This window comes from Echinops telfairi, unplaced genomic scaffold (genome assembly GCF_000313985.2).
Source record: "Echinops telfairi isolate 266 unplaced genomic scaffold, ASM31398v2 ScPeMD7_15;HRSCAF=58, whole genome shotgun sequence".
In the NCBI taxonomy this organism is placed as follows: domain Eukaryota; kingdom Metazoa; phylum Chordata; class Mammalia; order Afrosoricida; family Tenrecidae; genus Echinops; species Echinops telfairi.
The window spans coordinates 9,365,044-9,372,930 of record NW_022103912.1 but is presented as its reverse complement, the minus strand read 5'-3'; the positions used below and the strand labels follow the sequence as shown (position 1 = coordinate 9,372,930).

General features: G+C 40.8%; 1 protein-coding gene and 1 non-coding gene across 2 annotated transcripts in view; both read left to right on the top strand.

Moving 5' to 3' along the window:
* NCKAP5 (NCK associated protein 5) overlaps positions 1-7,887 on the top strand; it is a 734,641-nt gene that overhangs the window by 537,602 nt on the left and 189,152 nt on the right. The gene's annotated exons all lie outside the window — the stretch shown is intronic.
* LOC115868623 lies at positions 7,289-7,493 on the top strand. Its single transcript, XR_004045709.1, has one exon. It is a non-coding gene; the product is annotated as a small nucleolar RNA SNORA73 family (small nucleolar RNA).

The following is a 7,887-nucleotide window of genomic DNA, read 5'->3' as shown; positions in this document are numbered from 1 at the left end:
CCTTCAGTTAATCCCACTTGTGTTTATCAGCCAGGCTGGCACAATAAACTATCTCATATATAAATGTTGAGAAGAATATGTAGAAAACACCGAGGATCTACCTGGTAAAAATATGCATGGAGAAAACAGGAGCCCTAGTAGTGTAAGGGGTTATAAGTTGGGCTGCTAGCCCTAAGGTCAGCAGTTTGAAACCACCAGGCACTACATGGGAGAAAGATAAAGCTTTCTAATTCCATGAGAATTTACGGTATCAGAAACCCACAGGGACAGTTTTACTCTGTCCCATGGGGTTGCTATGAGGCACAATTGACTCAATGTCAGTGAGTGTTTTTGGTTTCTTTAATATGTACATTCACACACACAATGAAATGTATAACGATAGACTTATGAGACAGTGTGCTACGTGTGTTTTATAAGGACCCCTGAAACAGAAAGTACATATTGTAAGGGGAATTCTCTTCATCTAAATCTTCAGTGTTAGACTGTCTTCAATAAAACCCTAGGGCTAGGAGTAGTGAGAGGGACATGGAGTACAGGTTCAAGTTCCAAAGATTTCCAGGAAGGGAAAAAGAAGAGAAATGTGACCATTTTCTGATGGTCTTAATCTGTGAGACCTGAGGGAGCCGTGTGGATCGGTCAGAGAACATGTTGGTGTCGTGATTTCTCATCATGTGAGAAGGATGTGTGGGGTGATGGGTAAGAAGCAAAACAACCACTGAAACCTCAAGTTAACAAGGGGAAAAATTGAACAAATAGCAAAGTAATTAAAACTGTAAAAAAAATTCGGAAGGGAAAAATATAAAACCATAGTTTAAAATAGATAGGAGATGTGAGAATAGTGGAAGGGATAAAGTAAAATGAATCAATTTTACACTAAATATATACTTATAGGAAGGGGAATAAAACTACATAGTGGTCAAAAGCCAATTCAGAGTTGATCAGATTATATTGTATAATAAAATCCAATAATAAACAGTCTGTCTCAGGAGTCAGCAAACCTTTAAGATGGAAGAGCCAATATTACAATATTTTAAAAATTATTCAAGAGTTAAAAATTTATTTTTACAAACAAATGAAATCACCATTATCTGAATGAGCCTTTAAGTGAAACTACGCTAGTTTGATTTTACTTCGGAACCACACGTACATATCAAAAGAGCTGTTAAGACTCTTGAGCCACAATTTGCCCACCCATGGCCTACGTAGTAAAAATATGCATAATTATAGGGGTTTAAAAACAAAGTTGAAAGTAAAGGGACAAGAGAGACCTGAAAATGCAAACATCAAGAAAGTAGATGTAGAGGAATTACAACACATAAAGTAGAATTTAAGCTCAAAAGCTTAAACAGAAGGAATTAGGCCCTAAGATAATGAGAAAAAAAATACAAGTCATGAATTAAAATTTAACAGTCCTAAAAATGTGTCTATCAAATTATCACAGCACCTAAATATACGGGACAAAAATATAAATGCAAGGAGAACTGAGAATTAAAAAATGACAATGAATGAGTACGATTACAGTCAGCGGCCTCAATAGTCAAAGATGAAGAGTCCCTCGGAATGACACAGCTTTAATAGAAACATAATAGAGACAAAAAAGAAATGAACAATACAATCGATCCACTTGATTTAATAGCTATATACAAACACCTGCATTGCTTCAATAAGGCATATCCATTATTTTCATATGTCTGTCGAACATTTAGAAAAATCAATGGTGCCTTGGACACACAGAAAATCTTAAAATGTGCACATTTTACAGGCCAGTTCTCTAGTAATATGTTACTAAAATTAGAAATGAATAATGAAAAGTGACCAGAATGACTTATTACTTATTGAAAATTATAAAATATGTGCCTAGGCAAGCCGTGGTTCAAACTGAATAACAACTGCGACACTATAAAGTAGCTATGAAATTATGTAAGGGGTATACTTCTTACCCAAATCCGCGGGATACAGAGAAAGCGGGAATTTTACATGAGATGTAAGGAGAAAAAAATGGAACTTGTGTATCTATAAATGTCTTTACTATTAGATAATAAACATAGGAAAGTGATGTAATACTCTTTTTTTTTAATTGGGAAAAGTACTGCAAAATAAGCCTAAAGAAAATACTAACAATAAAAGCCAAAAAATAATCAAGAAAAGTTGTACATGTATCAGTGGGCTTCAAAATATTTGTGGAAAAATTCCATTATCCGTTGATTCCGTTTTCCACGAACTTTCTGAAGACTCCTCACACATTTGTGAAAGTACACGTAAGTGCTCATATAGGTATATGTATATGTAGTTATATATGTAGTTATGTATGTCGTTGTGTGTCATCGATTCAATTCTCGCTCATAAAGACCCTGGAGGGATAGAACTGCCACATAGGGTTTCCTAGGCTGTAATCTTGATGAGGGCAAATTGCCAGCGTTTCCCCATGGAACAGCTGGTGGGTTGAAGCTACTGAGATTTTGCTAAGCATCCCTGAGATAGTTAACGTTTATTGTGCCAACCTGGCCAATGAACATGTGGGATTAATTGAAGGGCGGAGAGATAAATGGCTCGGCAAGCCCCTCCTCTCTTATCTCTTGCTCTTTGAACATCGGACCAGTGTGCAGCTGCCTTGCTTGTTCTGTGCCTCAGTTTGCAAGCTACACTACCTGTGGGACACCTAACACGTGCACTGTGTCGCTGTAATTTGAGGTTCCTTCAAGACCTGCTTCACCACACCATTGGAATTTACATCTCTTGAGCTGGGGACTGTCGGACCCTGACATCTAGCTGAGTGTTGGTGACCTGCTTTGCTGTTTGCTGCCTGTGCCTGGATAGCCTGAATTGCTCTACAGAGGACTACCCGGTGGCCCTCAAGACTTGAAGGACTGCCAGTGTCTCACAACTGTCTCACGGGAGTGAGTTGCACTGAGCCATTTGTACTGCTTTATAAGTTAATTCACTGTTTATTTCTTAGGTTAAATATCTATCTGTATAAATATATATATAATTATTAGCGTTCTGGTTTTGTTTCTCTAGACAACGCTGTCTAACACAATTCCAATACTGAAGTCTTATGCTACCAGGGATGCGTGTGTGTGTGTGTGTGTGTGTGTGTGTGTGTGTGTGTACACACAAGGATCCCTGGTAGCACCCACATATGTGTACACATAGATATATGCACACAAACATATATATGTGTATACAGATATATATATGTTAAAGGGGTTTGTTTTAAAATATCAAAAGTAGTTAAATCTTTCAGTTGACCAATAAAAGAAAAATGTAGAAGGAAAGTTGAATCATATGTGAATAAGAGGGGAAAAGCAGCCGCAGATACAAAAGAAAATAGGTACTGTAAGAAAACAAATACTGTAATTGTCAGGTCTATAGCAACAAAATTGAAATATAGGATTGTCTAGGTAAATTTAAACAGAAAAATGGCATATGCAACAGAAAAGATTGAGAAAGATGATGGAGATTGGAATGATGATTAAAGCTTTACCAATGAAAAAGTCCCTAGAGACAGATAGGATATAACTGAGCTTTTACTAATATATATTTTAAAGCATGTAATGCCAACATTATTTAAATTATAGACAACATAAGATATGAAACTAGCATAACATTGATATCAAAACTAAGTAAAGATAGTACACAAATGAAAACTATAGACAGGTATCATTACTATGCATAGATTCTATGGAAAATATTAGCAAATAGATTTGTAAAATTCCCTTAATAAATATACTACCAGTGAGATCATTCCAGAAATGACAGGGTGGTTCACAGTATATATATCAACACAGTGCTGCATAAGAACTTCAGTGAATTCCTGCAGGAAAATCATATGGCCAAGACAAGGATAGTGAAAATATACTTGGAAAAAGTCAGCATCTTATCTTGATAACAACTCTTAAGTAAATAGAAGTTTCTAAAAATAGAAACATTTAAAGATAATGGAGAATATACAATTGACCTACCATATCCACGTATTCCACATCAATAGATTCAGTCAACCATAGACTGAAAACATTTAGGATGGTAGTGGGAGAATCAATTAAGTGGTCAAAGCTGGCCCTGTGAGGAAGGGCTAACAGGGAACCTAAGTAGCTATTTACAACGCAGTTGTATGCGGCACTGTAAATGCTATAGATGATTTAAAGTCTGTTAGGAAGAACGACACGTAGCTCTTATGATTTCTGAACAATGTCGCCTAAGATCAGAAAACTATAAGAAAAACTTCCCAAATTAAAACTTTTTTGAAATGTAAAGACAAGTTTCTGTTAAGAGAAAAATCCATCAATCAAAGGTGCAGCCGTGGCAAGGCCTACCAAAGCAACAGCCTTCATCATACACTAAAAATGGACAAAAGGACAATCCAGTTCTTCACACACACTTATAACATATACACACGCATACACTATGTACCCATATGTGTATGCGTGTGTGTATGTACATGTACATATGAGGGCTTTGAAAATTTTGTGGAAAATAGAATTGAAGGTTAGAATTTCTCCTTGACTTTTTGGTACAACGACCGTAGAAAAGTGTGGGGCCCCCTTAAAACATTGGAAATCAAAATACCACTAAAGCCAGCCAACTCACTTCTATGTTTACTAGGTATACAGGGGGCTTCAAAGAGTTTATTGGGATTTTCCATGTTTTCAATGAAATTTTTCACAACTGTTCAAAGCCCCCACTATGTCCTAAAGAAATACGAGCCAAGCCATAAACAGCTATATGTACACCCACCTTTGTAAGAGCATTGTTCATAATAACCAAGAGATGGCAAGAACTAAAGTGCCCATCAGTGGATGAGTGAAAGAACAAATATGGTACTTACATACAACACTGTCTACTATGCAACGCTGAAGAATAAGGAAGAATCCATGAAACACTTCATAACGATGATGAAACTGGAGAATGTATGCTCAGTGAAATAAGTCAGTCACAAAAAGGCAAGTATTGTATGAGGCCATGTTATAAAAAGAAAAAATAATAATAGTAGTTAGCAGGGATGGGAGGGAAGGCAAAGGAAAATCTCTAGCTAGATAGCAGCATGTATTAATTTGGGTGAAGGGAAAGATAATATATGTAAGGGGCGCTCAGCATAACAGCATGAAAGGAAAAGAAACCACAGAGAGGTACCAGGAGTCAGAGAGAATAAAGGTACACACTATTGCATACGCAATCTGCGTGATCAGTGATAACAACATTAATCTGCAAGTGGATAGATAGGCAAGATGAACAGGTATGAGCTTGAAAAAAGGGGCTACCCTCACAACCATGTAGCTGTGACAGATGATATCTGAACATCTCTTATCTGTATGTGATGTAAACATAGCCAGGTTATACTGGAACAAACAGGGAGCGAAAGTATGTAAGCCTGTTAAGCATTCCAAACAGCAGGAGGGAGAGAGTTACTGGGTCTGGGGGCCTGGGACCATGGCCACAGGGGAGGGACATCAAGTTCAGTTGGCATCCATAGTCCACAAAGATGGTGTTCTACATCCCCCTTTGATGACTGGAGAGTGGGGTCTGAAAGTTTGTGAGTGGTCATTTAAGGTGCAACCATTGGCCTCTCCCCATCCGGAGTTAAGGAGTGTAAAGCGCATCAAAGGCCCATGGACCACGTGAACCACAGCCTCAACCAGGGAGAAGTAGATGGCGCCCTGCGACTATTGCCGCTGACCTCTCTGAAAGAGCTCACAACAGAGGGTCTTAGATAGAGTGGGAGGAACCCATGGAAGAAAACACAAAATTCAAAATAACAACAACCAAAAAAACCACAGCAGGCTCACTAGTCTGACAGACTGGTGGGAAGCCCTAGGCCGCGGCCCTTCCTTCCTCCTCAGACCTGGAACTGACCTCACGCCCATGGCTCACCTTGCAGCGGAATGACGTCCAAGAATAGTCACCACTTAGAGCCGTGGTTCTCAACCTTCCTCATGCCGTGGCCCTTTCATACAGTTCCTCATGGTCTGGTGACCCCCCAACCACCAGATTATTTTCGCTGCTTCTTCATCACTGTCCTCCTGTTATTGTTATGAATGGTCATGTAAATATCTGAGATGCAGGATGTCTTTTCATGGTTACAAACTGAACATGATGAAAGCATAGTGATTCATCACAAAAACAATATGTCATTATAGATTGTGAAAATTTACAGCTAATGACAAATCAATGAAATGTTGCCTTGAAGCATGGTGTAGCTTGGGTAACGGTCTTCACGCCCTAGGATAGTTGTCTGTGGGCGTAGCTGCATGTGGGCGGACCCGCCTGGAGATGGATAAAGGAGTGGTGTCTCAGTTCCTAAGACCATCCGAAATGTGTTTTCCATTGGTCTTAAGCAATCCCTGTGAAAGGGTCGTTCCATCCCCAAAGGGACCGCGACCCACAGGTTGAGAACCGCTGGCTTAGAGCAATCAACCACACAGGGCCAGGGAGGGCAGCGTGTGGCCCTGCGGGATAAGGCTCAGAGGCAGGCATGGCCAGAAAGAGGGAGGAGGCTGGTCCACTAGGTGACAGCGATCAATATCGCGGAACCAAACGAGTACGAACCCTGAAATGGAAAACTGTTGCCCTTGTAAATTTCCTTCAAATCACAAGAAAATGTTGCTCTTGCTGTTTACTTACAGTTAAAAAAATAAATACATCCTCATGAGGAGCTGATGCCAGGGGCTCAAGTAGAAAGAAAATGTTTTGAAAAAGATGATGGCCACATCTGTACAGATGTGTTTGACACAATGGATGTCTGTATGGATTGTGATAAGAGCTGTAAGAGCCCCCCCAAAAAATAAATTTAAAAAGTAAAGGATCCAATGGAGCACTTCTCCTCTGCTCCAGGGTTTCAAACTGGTCCATTCTGGTGTGCCTCCCTGCTGGGAGCTTCCCCACCCCACCTGTACTGCATCCGAATCTACGGGTGTGTCCTGTGGGGATCTGATGAACTTGTGGGTTCGGACTCAGTCTGTGTGGGGTGGAGGTGGGGCTCCTCAGCAGGCTGGGGGTGGGGTGCCAGTGTGAAGACCAGCTCCGAACAGACAGACGCAGGAGCCCCTGCGGCAGAGCTCACCCCAGAGCAAGGAGAGTGAGTTTAGGTTTGGCCAAGGGTAATACTTGAGTGAGGACCGTATGAGATGCCTGTTGTGTTTTATGATGGATTTCAAAACAAACATATTGAAACCATAAATAAATTCTCTAATGTGTGACATAAAACTCAAAAGCAGAACTATATCATTTCTGCACACCCGCAAGGATTTGTTACAAAATGTAAAGAGGAAACCGCATTAAGACTAGCAGCACCCTGATGTGGGGACTCCCCGGAGGCCACTCTCCCCGGGCGCTGTCCAGGTGGCATAGAGGAGCACAGGGCTCAGGGCCCGGGACAGACAGTCCTTTTCCACAGCGTCGGAGATGAAGCCGGGCCTGGAGCCTGTGGCTGCATATTCCTACAGCTTCTATAGTCCCGTGGACAATGACTGAGGAGACAAGCCATGCAAGACACAGCCCTCTGATGCACCCCTGCTGAATCTAGGTTCTCTTCCATGATGAGTTAATTAGACTTGAAAAAAAAATACTAGCAGCAACAGACAGTTTCAAACATGTAAGAGCTATACAAATCCTGAAACCAAAACACAAACTCACTGCCATCGAGTCGGTGCCAGGTCAAAGTGACCCAACAGAGCAGAGCAGAAGTGCGGCTGCGATTTCCAGAGACGGTAACTCTACGGTAGAAAGCCCCGTCTGGTGGATTTGAGTTGCTGACATTCTACAACCGCTACGCCACCAAGGCTTCTATGCGCATCATATGTAGAAGAAGCTCACGGACCTGAGAGAACACACTGTGGAGGGGCTCAGGGCTGGTGGAGGAAAGAATCAGTGAATTAAAGGCCACACAGTTCT